Raw genomic sequence first — 16,254 nt, forward strand, 5'->3', positions numbered from 1 at the left:
ATCAGGTGCTAGCAAGCCCATTATGTCAGCTATTTGCACTTAACACTGAGTAAGAATGACATCGTATACCAGACCAAATATGTACTTTGAGGAGGGAATAAGAAATATAATACTGTCCTTCAAAAATCATTTGAATTATGCACACATATGTGAAATTAATTTAACAACAATAACAGAAGAGTAATGTGACCTGTAAATATACTTCCAAGAATAAATCAGAAAGAGCAGTGGGCTTTAGAGGTGCGCATGCAGCAAAATAGACAGCATAAGGTAATGCTGCTCTCCGGGGGATTGTCTGTCACAACGGCAGACATTTCACTTACCATTAATGCTAAGTCGACCATTAGAGTTTGCGTAGCCTCTCTAGGGAAATGGCCTAAATGAGATCACTTGTACTCACACTGGCGTGGAGGAGACACCCAACGGGCCACTTTGTTGGCTCTTAAAAGAAATCTGAGTATAAGGTAACTGCTCTAAGTGAACATGGATGACTGTATATAAAAATGAGGACATTTCTTTCAGTAAATTGCATGATTTTTAAAAATGTGAAAAAAGATCATAAATAATGTGCACAGACAGTAATTTAATAAAATCCAATGTGTGCACAGAACTTAGATGAAGTATATTACACACGGGCTACATTTAATTTCTTTTAATGCAGGTCATACATGCAAGCAAAGCATCTTGGAGAGAGTTGCAATGTAAATAAATGCATTGGTTCTGTTTAAGAAGTAACAACACATCCTTAAAAATCAGATTGATATTTGTAATAACAGAAGTTATTAAAAATTCATCTTTCAACATGACCTTGGCTAGACAGAAAACAACTTAATAAAAAACAATATTGTTGTTAATGCAATATTTATAGTTTCAGGAGTCCAGCAAACACCTTTCCCCACAAGTAGCAGGTCACAGGTTAAATGTCACCAACTTGACAGATGGATATGAGAATGAGCAAGGAGAGTAAAAGGTGAGTCTCTGAGAAGATGGGTGGGAATCACAGGTAAAAATATGTCAAGTGACGCATCCTGTATTTTTTCCAGTTTGAATTTGGTTATTTTGAAATTAGAGAATACTTCAAATTAATCTTTTGCCATTTTAAAACTACTCTAAATTCGAGGTGTATAAGTCAGATGAGTGAGTGTATAAACTCCTGTGTACATCTTTCCCTACATTAAACTGGTATTAAGCTTAAATTGAGCTTGAATTTCTTATTCATTTGCCAACATTCTTAATCTATGTTAATTTGCAACGTTTGTCATTTAGAAATTTCATTCAAAATCATTTAGTGTGTACTAAATCTTATTGAGTCTCTTGTTGTTGTTGTTATTTGATAATTGTGGGTGTTATTGCAGCACCGTGAGAAATGATCTGCTTTCTCAGTGTGAACCAATGAGGTTTTATTTATTTCTTTTCTTCTTAGTTTTAAGTCATTTTTAATCTATTTGTTATTCTAGCTCCTTGATCACCAGATTTTCTTTCTGTTCATATCGACTTGTCTCACTGTCAGATTTTAGTAACTAATAGCGCAATAACATCAATTACACATGCAAATGGTGAGACAAAGGGAGTGTCCGCTTCCATTTAAGTCAAAAGATGGGAGTTGAAATACTGGCTTACGTGCATTTATGCAGTTTTATGATGGTTGAGATTTATGAGCAACAACCTTTTACTTGTAAACCCATTCAAAATACTGTGTGAGGACATTTCTTTGTCAGTCTACACAGAAATCTATGCTTTTTATGCTGTTTTTCATTTTTAGACAAACTGTTGAATTAAAACACTTTATCTCCTCCTCAATTCAACATTTCTACCTTTGATGCTTTTTTATAATGAATTTCTCAGATGTTTCCTCAAAGTAGCCCTTTCCTTGAAGAAGAAAGGGCTAGAATTCCAGTATCTTTTTTTTACGGTGATATTTTCTTTTCAGAAATTAATATGACAGAACTTGCATTATTCTGGAATGTCACGTATCTCACTTGATTACAGGGTCTGTTGGGTGCCATTAGATTGTGGTATACATGACGGAACAATCAATTTCCTCTTGAAAGTGTGTTGAAGGAGAAAATTTTTTGATTGAGCTGCCTCCATGTTGTGAGGAACAGGAACTGCAGCGATGGTCAGACGTTTACACAATATACACTCATCATGGGGATGAATGTCATGGTAATTTTAGGCTTTTAATGATTTTTCTTTGAACTATCTTTGATGAATTTAAAACACAAGAATTGGGTCCACAATTTTTTGATCTATTTTGGATTTTCTCTAATCCACAGAGGGTCAAAAGTATACCAGCGAAACTCTTCTACATGTCATTAAAATCCCTAGATGACAATGACATTTGTATTCATGATGAGTGAAAGCAAAGGTCTGAACACAACTGACCATATGGAAAACCAGGAGTGCACAGGAAAATCCAAAATGCATTTAGAAAAAAATCCAAACAACCCTTTTCTGTGATGTAGCTCCATTATTATAATCCACAGAACAAACCTCTGAGCCATAGCGATACAAAACATTAATTCCCCCATGAGTGCTCTTCTTTTGATAGACCTTGTAAACAAACAAAGTAAAATGTTGTATCTACACTACCTCCATAACATTTTTACTCATTAGACTAGGGCAATCAGTTGGATTTTTCAGCAGAGCTTTGTGTGCACTATGTGCCAGCCACAGAATACATTAGACTTGGTACTAGCACACCGGCCTCCCCACTGTTTCCAGAGTGACCCTGATCTCTGACAATTATTCTCTTCTGACGCTTAGTGCATTGCAAATGCATACAACCACTGAGTGGAACACAACGTGCAGCATCATGTTGGGAAACATAAGCTAGGACAATTATCTCTGTGTGGTTTCCATTGCAAACATGCCAATTACCAGAACAACCACCTGCACACAAATGAATCCCTCCAGGACTGGAGCACTCCTGCACATCTCATATAGAAAAGTGCACATGCCGGTAGACTCAGGCTTAAATTTACAATACATCTTACTTTTATCTCCCATCATCAGCTGGTTTCCTGGAAGTTTAGATCTGACCCTCATGCAGCATATTAACGCAGCAACTGGACCCCCTCAGTGCTGCATAGGTTTTCTGAGCACACCAGCATCCCACCTGGGAGCAGCTGTGTAGGGGGGCGGTACGGAAGAAATATTGATTGTGATAAGCCTGGTAAATGACCTCTGGAGTATTTTTAGACTGGAGCCATATGACTGGGGAGGAAGCGGATCATTTCCATGAATGAGGAATGAGTTGGTCGTTTCTCTCACACGGACAGCCTCTAAAGTATGAGTATGCAAATCCCTCGCCTAAAGCTCTGTTAATTATTCAACCCCCCACTACTCCACGCACCCCCTCATCTTTGCTCCTTATCCCCTGTGCCCTCTACAAGAAAGCGCCATTGAGTGATTGAATTGTTTGCTGATGGAACAATCACACCATCTTTAACCTAAAAGCCACTCGCCATAAATCAAAGAAAATATTTCTGCTTCCTGAATGATTAATGCAATTTAATATCCTTATGAAAATGCTTGTTTCTGGTGCACCACGGGCTCACATAGAAGTGACATGTTAAAACAAGGACAGAGTAGAGGATGGATTATTGAAAGGTACAGTAAGTCATTTTACTCCCACAACTTTAAGTTATTTAATAGAAAAAAAAAAACTTTTCCACTCATTGGTATGATTGGCGTGTAATTACATCTCCCAATAAACTATTAGATACTTATATATAATTAATTGACTAAAAATTACATAGGAGAGGGCGGCAGTTTGTATGTTGCCCCACTACTTTGAATACAGTGGCTAAGATGGGCATTGCAATTCAATCTACTTGCATTTTATCTATGTGGCTAGAGAATGGCCACATGTGTAATACACCTTATAACTTACTTTTAATTTAAAAATCACAAATAGCTCTATATGCTGGCTTTGGGAGGTCAAAAGCACTCCAGCGTAAAAAGAAATGCTGCAAAAGCACGCAAAACACAAATTAAGTTGAATAAAACACAAAGGAAATAGGTTTTTTTGTGGGCTTTTGTCTGTAAAAAAATGTATGAAAAAAAATAACGGGACTGTTTCTGGGAACAATAACGTAACAGAACAGCTGCAGAAGTGAAAAGCTAACAGTTAACAGCTAATAGCAGACATGCAGTCATTGCATTACATGAATTTTATGACCCTTCCATTTTTTTTCCTGAGCAAGGTACTGATCCTTGGGGTGGACTAAATTTTGGTGCAGCGTGTTTTGGGGTTTAAAAGCCACGGAGAAAATTAGAGATTGTCATGGTCCTGGGTCGGTGACCCAGCGCTTTAAGTTTATTATTATCATTTTCTAGCTTATTCTGATTTTGAATTAGTTCTTTGGGTTTGGTCGTCGTGTTTATTATCCCTACCTGTGTCTTCCCTCTGTGCTCCGTTCAGTTCCCCGCGTTTGTGTTGCAAAATAGTCTGTGTGTTTCCTGTTTTACTTTGTAGGTCTGTGTCTCGTTATGTCCATGATTCCCAGCTGTGTGCCCACTTGTTCCTCGTTTCCTCATGTGCCTGCCAGTGTATTTTAGTCCCTGTCAGTTAGTTCTTGTTGTCACGTCGTTAATGTCGGTTCTCCTCTCATGCGGTGTTTTCTCTTGTGAGTTATACTCTTGGATTTCCCAGTTTAGTTTGTTATTGTTTTGTATTCCTTCCAAGAGTGTTTGAGTTCACGTTTTTCCTCTGTGTCCTGCATTTTGGGTCCAATTCCTGCCTGCCACACTGCACATCATGACAGAGATAATGTGTCTCAGCTGTTCCAATACTTCTTTTCTTTTTTTTTTTTGCCTGTCCCGTTTGGCTCTTTTGCCATCAGAATTGTTATCTAAAGGCAAAGAAAGATGCCCAACGGATTTACTTTACCAAATTGACCATCCCAGCCTTGCCGTAATGGTCCATTTGCTTCACCTTTTATTGTTTATTTTATTTTCACTTACTGAATACGGGACAGACTTGACTGGGGGAAAGAAGGGGAGAAAGAAAGAGGGAAAGAGAAACAGCTGGGAAGAGGGACGGGGAGAAGGGCAAAAAACATAAACCAACAGAACGGGCAGAGAAAAAAAATGCATATATCGATCACGTGGATCACCTGCTGAGAAAGAAAAAAGAAAACAAGCAGAAGAGAACAAGAGTAATAGAATAAACAACATCACAATGATATATGGGAATATGACAGTAAATACTAAATATTAAACATTATTGTGCAGCACATAAGATCAACAGAACACAGTGTGCTTTGAGGTAGGAGCCAAAAAGGGTGTAGTTTGTGGGTGTGATCACCTGTGTGTACACCTGTGAGCATGGACGCGTTTGTTTTTTGTTTTTTTAAAAGGTTCCTTCATGTAATAATCTGCTAGAGGGTGTGGGGGGGGGGGGGGGGCCACAGCCCCGTCCTCCAGGGCGTGAAGCAGGTATGGAGGAGATCAAAACTCCAGACATCCAGAGGCCCCCAGAACACAAGAGACCAAGGAAGACCAACAGAGGGGCAGCCGCGCCACTGTCCCAGAAAGAGCTGAGGAGAGTCCCAGATGAGGGCTCACTCAGCAGCCGCGGAGCAGAAGCCAGGGGGAGTTGCAGTGACGCACCCGTGAGCTCCGCCGGCAGCCAGCCGTGCCTGAGTGACCGAGCCCCAGGCCGAGAGGCCGGGGGCACCCCACCTCCGAAGTGGCCCGAGTGAGCCCCAGGCTCCAGGCCCCGATAAGCGGCCGCCAAGGAGTGAGCCGGTGTGTACCTGGACGCCCATCCCCGGACACAAAGAACCACCAACGCACCGATGTCTGAGGGAGTCCGCCACTGGCAGGGGAAGTGGTGGTAGGGGGAGATAGGCCTCCAAACCTTGGAGGGCCTGAGATGTCCCCAGAGAGGTGGCGCCTGACACCCAACCTGACATATAGACACAGACATACAGGCACACACAGATACAAACATCCATTCCCACCCTCATGCTCTCATATGCACTCACTCCACACTCAACCAACGTGGAGACAGACATAAAGAGACGCTGTACACACAATCACACTCCCCAAGCGTACTCTACAAACCGGGTCTAGGTACCCTTGCCCCTGGAGGGGGGAACTGCACCCAGACCCAGGTGGTGTTACCGTTTTCCCTGCGGTGGGGGGAGGCAGACCGCCCCGACTCCGCAGCAGCAGGAGGGCCCACACTCCAGACCGCAGTCGGACGGCCAACAACTCCTCCTAGCCCCCCCGCTCCAGCAGGTCGCAGAGAATGGGGGTGAGAGAAGACTCCAAACCTCCCTCCACCCGCTCATTGTAGTGTTGATGCATGTGTGTTCTAAGGTGCATTTAAAACCCAGGAGGGCATGGAGCTACCTGCCAGAGAGCAGCAGGTAAGCGCATGGTCCCTCCTGCTAGCCCTCAATGTCTACGTGTATTTAAAATTGAGAGGTGGGCAACGATGCCAGGGGTGGGGTGTACACCCTGATGGTACTTTGGACTCCGTGTATCGTGCCCACCCCCAAGATCCTACATGTATGTGTAATGAGAGTGTGAGTAATGTGAATGTCTAAGTTGTGGGTTCCAATACTCCTGACACATGCAGGTCTCCTGGGTCCCCTGGAGCACAACAAATGTCCACCTGGGATACCCTTTTACTCAATCATCCAGATGAATAAAATCAACTTTTTGGGATTTCTTTACCTCGATGATTGAGCATGCATCAAGACATATATCAGCTAAAGTTAGGCTTGAGTGTCTTAACAGTGTCCTCACACCATATGAGAGTTTACTCGGGTTTATTTGGGTCTGACTCTGAACTTGTAAGATAGTTTCACTAATCCTGGCTAACAGCAGCTAACGGTGGCAAAAGAAGCATCCCTTACTGACAAAAAATGTCAGGATATTCTCAACAACTCATCTCAGTATCACTGTCATCGGATAGAAGTGAACTTCACTGACACATCAACTTTTATTGGACTCCTTTCACAAGGTTTAATGGCCTCCTCCAGTGTAAATAGACATCCAGTATATTGACAGTTGAGGTAAACAGCAAACTGGCACCACACTAACCACAAATAAAGAATAGCCAGAGTTGTTTGTCCTACTGGATAAACTGTAACTAGGATTGTGCACTTGACTTGGGTGGGCTGAGGAAACATGATTCTGCAATCTACTATCATCTAGCGATGAGATTTTACACACTGCACCTTTAAAAACAAATCATGGCTTCATGTATTTGTCAGTCGGGTCACATTCGATATGGTTCCATTACTGCAGTGTAATTTGCTTGATGAATTGGTTCGGTGATTTGGACTCCTCTGTTGTTTAACTGACATTTGAAGATAATCACCTTTTTAACTGGGTAAAATGGATTTCCAGTGGGGGCTTTACATGAAAAACATGCTTGTTAAGGTATCAGTCTTTGTACATGAGAGAAAAGGTCTGAAAGCACCTCCACAAAGACAGTATTCTGATGGAGATAATTATTAATAAAACTTCAAAAGTAATACCTTTTCATGACAAAATCATATAGTAGAGCTCTTTTCCCTCATTTAACTTCATTTGATTTCAGTTTCCCTGACATGTGACAGCATCATTCACACATTCACACAGCTCTGCATCTTCACAGCTCAGAATAGGTCTGCGTGTCCCCCCTCAGGGCTCATGCACCCCTCCAATCAAGACATAAGACAAGTGTATAAGCATTTAATTTTAGGATCCATTGTGCTACAACTTGAGGATTAATCTTTAAACTTTCATCTTCCAGGTCTCAGAATGAGTTTTCCATGAGTGTAACAAGGAGTTTGGACATATGTGATGCAATGTTAGGGTTGATGTTTGAAATAGGAAAAACATATCTCTGTACTACAGTGCTGCTTTTTTAATTTAATTTGTACAAACCCAATTGTGAAAAAGGTAGGACCTTGTGTCAATATAAATAAAATAGAATTAAATTATTTTCAAATTATAAGCCAGTTTTTTTATTCAGATTAGAATACAAAAAAATATCAAATCTTAGGACTGAGAAAATTTACTAATTTTAGAAAAATATTAGCTTATTTTGACTTTGATCACAGAAATATATCCCCAAAAGTTGTGTTTTGGGCAACAAAAGTCTGAAAGAGTAAGTGGTACTAAAAGGAAACAATTGATGAAATATCATTATGGAGAAATCTGTATGCAAAGGTCAAAGCCGAAAAGACTGTCAGGCCCTCGGGCAGCACTGAATTAGAAACAGACATGATTCTGTCATGGAAATCACTACATTGGCTCATGAACACAAAAGCCATCCACAAAAGCAGGTTAAAGCTCTATCATCCGAAGAAAAAGCTATGTGTGAATGCTGCACTCCACTGCTTCTGTTATAACAGCATGGCTTTATTCTAGATGAGTCTGGGTGCTGAAGTGACCTGCCTGCAGTTAAGACCCGTCACCAGTTGGAAACATTTGGTACATCTCACGAAATGAAAAGAACCAGGACTGTTGAACAGCTAGAATTCTATATCAGTCAGGAATGAGACAACATTCCTCTCCCAATGGTTCAAGAACTGTCTTATCTTTTTCCTGATTCCCTGAGTCTGTAAAGACTGTTGGCTCAAAAAGAGAGAGTGTTATACTGAGGTAAACATTCCTCTGTCCCAACTCTGTTGAGACTTGTTGCTGGCATCAAATTTGATTTGCATTTACACAGCATCCATTTTTCCCTACATTACTTTTATAAACATCAGTGCCTCCCAAACCAATATTACAGGATAGTTATCATGTTGAGGACTGATTCTGAATATGTAGTCATGCATATGCAGAGGACTCTGTGCAGTGCTGTGACAAACTCAATACAACCCATGATTGTATCGTACAAACCACTTTTAGCAGTGGTAACTTGAAGTAAATGTTTTTTCGGTATCAGTCTCTCACATCATTGTGGAGGAAGCTTCAGTTCATTGACGTTTTGGGGCATTTCTTTATGTACATAATACTTTTGTAAGGTCTCACCGCAGCATCCCAATTGGACTGAGGTTTGACTTAGCAATTACAACACCTTGATTCTTTTCTCTTTCAGCCATTCTGTTGTAGATTTGCTGTGTTCTTGGAAGCATTGTCCTTTTGTTCAATTACATCTCCAGAGGATCAGCCAAGCTTTACAGTAGCTGCCAGACAGATGGCCTCACATTTGACTGTAGTAATGTTTGGTGTGAAGAGGACTTCATGTCCACTCAGGTGCCCAGGCCCTGTGGCTGCAAAACAAGCCCAAATCATCACACCTGACATCAGGTGTTTATGCTGATATATATCTATGTCTATTCAAAGAACACGAGTTTAGTTCAGATGTAACTTTACAAAGCTAAGCCATGCTGCCATGTTCTTTTGATGGAGAAGAAGATTTTGCCCCAGTATACCTTCCATACAAGCCGTTGTTGTTTTAAAGTTATTAATTTGCACAGCTTTAATTAAAAATAATAATTAAAAAGATATTTTACACAAACCAAAATCGGTTTCTTAACTTGAATCAAGGTTATGAAAGCATGCTCATTGTGCAGATCTGACAGACCATTTCTGAGTGTCAGCAAAGCACAAGTCAAGCCGGTATACCTGTGATTATGCCCTCTTTACCTCATGTATGTTGGTGGTTTAATAGATGTATTTACATCTTAACTGGCTTCTGTTTGTTGTGAGTTTGTCAGTTCCTTACTTCTTGCAATTTGCGTTCACGCAATCACTGCCAGAAGTGATTAGTCATGAATAATGCATTTCATTTTTTAAATTCAACACTCAGGGTTTGATTTGCACAGTTATATTTTTTCCTCATCTCCCTTCATTTATCCCTGATAGTCCGCCTCCACCCACAAACACCAGTAATTCCACATTTGTGTTAAATAATTCAAATGGCACGATAATCAAATGGAATGGATCCCATAGTCTGTGTATTTACTTTGTTTTAACTACTGTCCCGTTTTGCCTGTGAATGATATCTGGGAGGCAACCTCCTCGCAGCTTTTTTTTTCCTTTTGTAGCAGGCGGTAGGATGTGAGGCTGGCAGGCCAACAAGAGCGGAGAGCTGTGGAACAAACCAATTGCTCCTAGCAGTCCCTGGCACAGCGATGCGGGAAATACTTTTTTTTGGGTCTCTTATCAATCCACATATGCCGAGGACGCAAATGGGGGAGTGTGTTGGTTGAGGGGCTGTGAAGGAGGGGGACTCTGATGGGATTTTCCCCTCCATGACACTGCTGCGTTCAGTGCTTGCGTCAATGAAGCCAGCTTAACATGCTTAGTTATATTATGTAAGCTGCAAGATCAAGGAACATACAGAAAGCCAAGTGCAATGCAGTGTGTGTCTGTGTGTGTGTACTTGTACTTGTCTCAGGGACACATCTTCAGAAATCTTTCCTTCTGCATTCAAAATGAAATCAACCTCGATATATTCTGATGACGTCCGGGATTAAAAGAGCATCTTTTGTCTAAATTCTGCATTTCTGAATGCTACATTTCAATTGAACCCCACAAAAACAGAGTGTTCCTTATATCTTTGTCACATAAAGTGACGCTAAATGAGTGCCTGCTTTTGCAGGACCTGATTTTTGCAGTTTTGGATGGTTCCATTTTGCATACTTTATTAATAAAACATGTACTGGAGCTGTTAGGTGGCACAGTTTACATTCTTATCAGCATAATGCAATGCACAGAATTCCTCAAGTATGCTGTAGCCTCCATAGGGAGAAAAAAGATTTGATATTATAGATGTTTGTTTCGTCAGAGTGCCCACTGGAGGTAAGGCCTCAGTGATGGAAGATTTGAAGGTTTGCCATGTCTCTACAAATTTCCCATAAAGCCGGTTTAAACTTCAATATGCACAAGGAGTGTTTCTTTAATTTATAAAAAGGGATTGCATATCATAACAGGGAAAAATGGTTTGCCTTGAATGCTCTCTTGCAATGCATGTGAAACCCACTGACTGACAACATACAAAAATGCACACAAAACTGCACATTTATTGCACTCTTTAGCAATAGTTACATTTTTGCTCTTAGTTTTGAAGCAGAATGAAGCATAGTTTTAATAGTCAGAATAACAGTAGTGAGACTAGACCATGGTTTCCTTTATATTTACTCTGCTAAAGAGTCAGTTTCCACTGCCATATGGCTTACAGAATTATGAAACTCTATACTGAATCAATGAGCCATGCAAAGGCACAAATTATCCAGGAAGTCATTTCTGTATTGACTATAGTGTCATTAAAGAGACTGTGTCAACACTGCACTCATTGTCTGAAAAATGAAAGCTGAAACCTTGTGCATTGCATTTGATTGCTTACTGGTCAATATTTCTGCCTTTGTTCAATATTCTACATTATATTCCAAGGCATCATGTAACCCTTTGGGTGTCACAGCCCAGGCCTGTCTAAGAGAAAATCATCAAATGCCTCCATCATTGTCTTTTTCTCCTGTTTGTGAGAGCACACGATACACTTTAGCAAAGGAAACCTGCAAAACTGTGAATTTTTGATGTGAGATATTAAAAATAACAGCCAAGAATAGTCGATAAGGGAGATACATTCCCCGGGACTATGGGTCTTACAAGTTGACTGCACAGTAATTACATCTCCGGAGGATCCAGGAGAGGAAAGTTTTCAAAAATGTGGGGGAGCTGGCGAGGCAAAAGAACTTCATGCTCTGCAGGCTTCACCGTACTCTCCTCCCTCTTGAAACAAAATCGGAATGCTAATGTCTCGTCAGAAAACAGGTAAGGAATTCTAGTCAGTTTGTGCCAGATCAGTCATCCCTTCTCACTTATGTTCCTTGTGTTCTTCCTTTCTAAACACAAAATAAAATGTTTTGCTCATTTGGTATATGTCAGTTTAAAAAGAGATGAATCCGTGCTTCACATTAGACAAATAAAAACGAGACACTAGAATACATTTTCTAACAAACAGTGGTAAGTTTCTTAAGTCTGCAAAAGTTTACATTTACAGTTTCTTATGTCTGTCACTGGTGGCTTGGATTTAACACAGCGGACCTGTGTTTTGTTGGAGCAGCCCAGGGAAAAACAATATAAATATGTGACTGAAAATTCTTATTTAAAGACTGAAATTATGTTGGTAAATAAAAAGTGTGACAAAATTAACATGATTAACAGTTCTAAATCTTTAATTTTATTTAATCAAATACAGTTGACCTTATCAAGTATTTATCACTTCTCTAACTCATCTCATTTATGCAGTTACACAGCATGTTCTTCTCTATCTTTGGAGGAAAACCATTGCTACTTTTAATACAGACTAAATTCTAAGTCCCAGTGGTTTTTGTTGTTGATTCTCTGTGTAAAGTATTTGTGGTTATTCCACACTGGACCCTGGTGTAACATAAAGTACTGCTGCTTGTGTTATTTATTTTACAATGTTTGTATTATTTCATAGAAGACTCATAAATGTTTAACACATATGGGATGGACCAATCCAAAAATCAGAGCCACTTTATGCAGTGTATAGCCAAGTGGCATAAAAAGAAAAATGTTGCTTTTTTAAAATTTTTTCACACATTTCATGTACATTTTTGTTTGGATGATAGAGTGCAAACAAAAAATCTTTTTCTCTCTCTGCTCTTCACTTCTCAGTCTTACGCTGTGTGCATTTCTGTGTTGTTGTTGTTGTTGTTTTTTTTTTTTTACCTGTGTTTATGAACTCCTTCAGGCTACTTAAAGCTAGATTCCTGGAACCCCTCCATCATCACTGCTAAGACCAGCTCTCCCAACCAGCTACCTGCACAAGTCATAACAGTAACAATACAATTCCCATTCAGTTCAGTTGAATGTTACAGGGAGTGCAGAATTATTAGGCAAGTTGTATTTTTGAGGAATAATTTTATTATTGAACAACAACCATGTTCTCAATGAACCCAAAAAACTCATTAATATCAAAGCTGAATGTTTTTGGAAGTAGTTTTTAGTTTGTTTTTAGTTTTAGCTATTTTAGGGGGATATCTGTGTGTGCAGGTGACTATTACTGTGCATAATTATTAGGCAACTTAACAAAAACAAACATATACCCATTTCAATTATTTATTTTTACCAGTGAAACCAATATAACATCTCCACATTCACAAATATACACTGTAAACCCGAACAAGTTGACTGAACTTAAAACATTTGTGGAAACTGATTACCTCAAAAGATTTAAGTACAAAAACTCATATCTTCTAAGTATGGGGTACTCAAAATTTGTATTTATTGTTAACCTAAAAATTTTAAATTATATTTTATATTTTATTAATTGAGCTTTACTCAAAGACTGTATACTTTAATTTCAATATTTTTGTGTTTCGTGTAGTTTATTATTTTGATGCAACACAATGCAATTATATTACAACCTAAACTCAAATTATCTGATTATTAATTAAAAGATATTTATGTTGTGAGTGTAGACTACTAAAAAAAAAAAAAAGTACGGAAATTCAGTTACTTTACATTTTGTTTATTTAACATTTTTTCATGAAAATTTAAAAACATCACAAATGTTTTTATAAAACAACTAACATGGACATCGGCACCAAAAAGTGAGCATTATAAATTCTGTGTAGAACATTTATCTTTTTATAAACTCACAAAGGACGACATCAGTCCTAATTGCATCTTTCTCAAAATACACAAAAATGCAAAACAAAAAGTCAAATACTAATCACTTTTTTTTAAATAGAAATGAAAAACAATTTTTTAAAATGGGTACAAAGACGATCAGCTTCCAAATAACCAGATAAGGCAGTCAAGTATAGGAAAATTAGGTAAACTGATGGAGTTAAATCCACCCAAAGCCTGTAGTAAACTTAAAGTGCTTAAAGTGCTTCAAACAAAGTGCTCAGTAACAGAGTGCGTGTCCTAACAAACATTGCCTTATATTCCTTAAGAGCATGTAGGCAGGGGTTTCAGGGGTTTGCCGTCATCAAGCCCCATGACGATATTTTGGACTAAGGCAAATGTGTGAACCAGCTTCCTGGGGTAGTCTAAATGCAGAGCATAGATCAAGCCAAACAATAAAGCAAATGCATTTGCAAATCTGGGAATATCACGCATCACCTAGTCGCCTTTCACCAAAACAGCCATGCTTGAGGAAGTAAAATGGACTGGACTGGGAAGCGCCGTCGGTAACCACTGTGAGAAGGGCAACTGGAGTGTCAATGAGGGTCGACTCATCCAATGCGTCCGCCTGGAATAGACACAGTATCAATGGTAAATGGCCTGTATTTGTATAGCGCTTTACACATTCAGTCATCCAGACATTCACACCCATTCACACACTGGTGATGGCAGCTACATTGTAACCACAGCCACCCTGGGGCGCACTGACAGAGGCGAGGCTGCCGGACACTGGCGCCACCGGGCCCTCTGACCACCACCAGTAGGCAACGGGTGAAGTGTCTTGCCCAAGGACACAACGACCGAGACTGTCGGAGCCAGGGCTCGAACCGGCAACCTTCTGATTACAAGGCGAACTCCCAACTCTTGAGCCACGATCGCCCCAATTAAATAAGTAAGGTTGGTTTGAGAGAATGTGACAAGCATGACCTGTAATCTAGCAAAACATTCAGCAGTGTAGTGGGTTACTTTGTAACGAGTTAGGGTACTCTACTTTTTTTGAAAAATGTACATTAACATGTTAGCTTCTTGCATTACATAATTTGTATTTTTATTATTTTTCTAAAAAAAAAAGTAATTTTTTATTTCATGACTTTATCTCAAAAAGAAACTAAATCTTGACTTCAGCCTGGTTTTTGGGCCACCTGCAGCATAGCCATAGTGCTGTGATACGCCTGTGCCCTGCTCCTGACCTGTGTGTGTGTGGGTTTTCTACAGAGAGGGTATTTTGTTTGTACAATTTGGTAGCTGCTAGGGTATTAAATTGTATTTAAAAAAATCCATAGCATTTTATCTTACTGGCAGAATTTAAGTAATGCAAAAATACACTTACATTACATGTCTAAAAGAATTCTGGGTCCTCCTCCCGCAGGTATACAGGAAGGGCACGAAGTACTGCAGTGCGTTTCACGTTGATATCAGGCGCCTCCTAAAAAGGGAAAAGAAAAGTTCATTTAACGCAAAGTTTTCAGGTGTCATTCTTTGGGGAGAATACATGTTTATGAAACTGCATGACATCAGACTCTACTAAATTTTGGAGACTTTTCTTTTAAGATACAACCTTTCTGTCTCTTGTGACAGAGAGTATGTTTCTTAATCATTTGACAAAAACCCTACACAGTATTTTAAAATAGTGTTCTCCAGATCAGAGCTGTGATCTATATAGAACATGGGGTTCAAAGCAAGGAAAAATTGTGTGTTTATCAGTGAAACTTTTAATTTGTGTTAATTTTATCATTATCAATATATGAAATCTTCACCTTAAGGGACTTAATGAATGGTTTCTTCAATAGATCTTTCAACTCACCTGTGTTTACTGTCTCCACCTGAAATTAATTGCAGTCTGAATTTTTTTTTCTTCTGTCTTTTTGTCTTTGGCCTTCAGCCTTGGAAGAAAAAATAAAAATATTGAAAACCTTATCAGCACACTAAATATACAACACCTTGCTATATTTCAATTGTTTTAGATAGAAGTTGCCACTGCTAGCTAAGTCACTTTTGAATGATGCTAATGAGAAGAAAAAAAAACCCAACCTGCCGAACAATGAGGCTGCTGTTGTAAAAACGCCAACTTTCTTGCGTTGGCAAGGGGTCGTTAAAATATCACTAAGACCCTTTCTTTATGTGTGATTCTTCGTAAAACTGTTTTAATCGGTTAAAACTGTAAAACTGACGACATAATCTATGTTTGAAAAAGAGCGCGAACAACCGCGAACAACTATTCACCACCTGGGTCTGTGCTTTTTAACACAACAGCGCATTCGAAAACAAGTTATTGGCTGCAACATATTAATATACTTGCTTTTTTACGGAAAAAATAAACATAACGAAGGTTCCGTTTTACTTACAAGTTTCTCCAAATGTGTTCTCCAGTCGCTCGAGAAGGGCAGCCATATTGAACAGAATTTTCTGTCAACGTCATTCAGGTTAGAGAGAAGACGTCATGACGTCATGACGTCCACATGCGGAGCTCGGAAAAAAACATTTACTCAAAAATCATAATTAAGAAAGCAGTATTTACTCTTAACTTCTAAGCCATGTACAATTATAACTGTTTGAATCGTTAACCGAACAGAAAAGTTTTAAGTTGTTTCAACTTTGTGAGGAATTTTAATTGTTATATCCACAAACTTTATAAGT

At 39.2% G+C, this 16,254-nt stretch overlaps 1 long non-coding RNA gene across 1 annotated transcript; it reads right to left on the reverse strand.

Annotated features, from left to right (window-relative positions):
- Positions 1-13,440: 13,440 nt before the first annotated feature.
- LOC146684344 (uncharacterized) lies at positions 13,441-16,026 on the reverse strand. The gene is made up of 4 exons (XR_014917183.1): positions 15,963-16,026; positions 15,422-15,500; positions 14,948-15,043; positions 13,441-14,185 (listed from the first exon to the last, which is right to left on the reverse strand). It is a non-coding gene; the product is annotated as an uncharacterized LOC146684344 (long non-coding RNA).
- Positions 16,027-16,254: the final 228 nt, after the last annotated feature.

The sequence above is a fragment of the Copadichromis virginalis genome, linkage group LG20 (genome assembly GCF_057382275.1).
Source record: "Copadichromis virginalis isolate Kocher_CV1m ecotype Utaka linkage group LG20, C_Virginalis_male_GT1.1, whole genome shotgun sequence".
Taxonomy (NCBI): Eukaryota; Metazoa; Chordata; class Actinopteri; order Cichliformes; family Cichlidae; genus Copadichromis; species Copadichromis virginalis.